We start from the raw sequence: 698 nt of genomic DNA on the forward strand, positions 1-698 counted from the left end.
ACCCGTTCCAGGGACAGTACATCCTTCCTGAGATATGGGGCACAACTCTGCACACAGTACTCCAAGTATGGCCTGACCAGAGCCTTATAAAGCCTCAGAGGTACAGCCCTGTTTTTAGATTCATGTCTTTTCACAATAAATGCCAACATTGCATTTGACTTCCTGACTATAGAAGGCAAAAATTAAAGACATTTTAAACAAGCACTTGCACCCAGAAGTGGCTTCCTCACAAAAGGACCATTGAAATATTTAGTGTCAAATCCATAAGACCATACGATTTAGGGGCAGAATTAGCTCATTCGACCTCCTCAGTCTGCTTTGCCATTCAATTCTGGCTGTGATGTTTCTGAAGCCCAATCGCCAGCCTTCTTCTGAAACCCTTGATCCCCTTATTAATCAAGAACCCATCTCTCTCTCTATCTTAAATAGTCCTATTGACATCGGCTTCCTGCAATGTTTTCCTCAGATTAACCACTCCCTGACTGAAGAAATTCTTTCTTACCTTAGTTCTAAAGGTTGGCCTCTTCACTCCGCGACTGTGCCCGCATGTCCTAATCTCTCCTCCTAGTGGAAACATCTTCTCTGTTCCATGTACAATCCTTCCAGGCCTCTCAGTATTCTGTAAGTGCCAATGAAATTCCCTCCCATCCTTCTATACTCCATCCTAAACTGAACCAAACCCTCAACCACTCTTCAGA

The sequence above is a fragment of the Stegostoma tigrinum genome, chromosome 11 (assembly GCF_030684315.1).
Source record: "Stegostoma tigrinum isolate sSteTig4 chromosome 11, sSteTig4.hap1, whole genome shotgun sequence".
Lineage (NCBI taxonomy): Eukaryota > Metazoa > Chordata > Chondrichthyes > Orectolobiformes > Stegostomatidae > Stegostoma > Stegostoma tigrinum.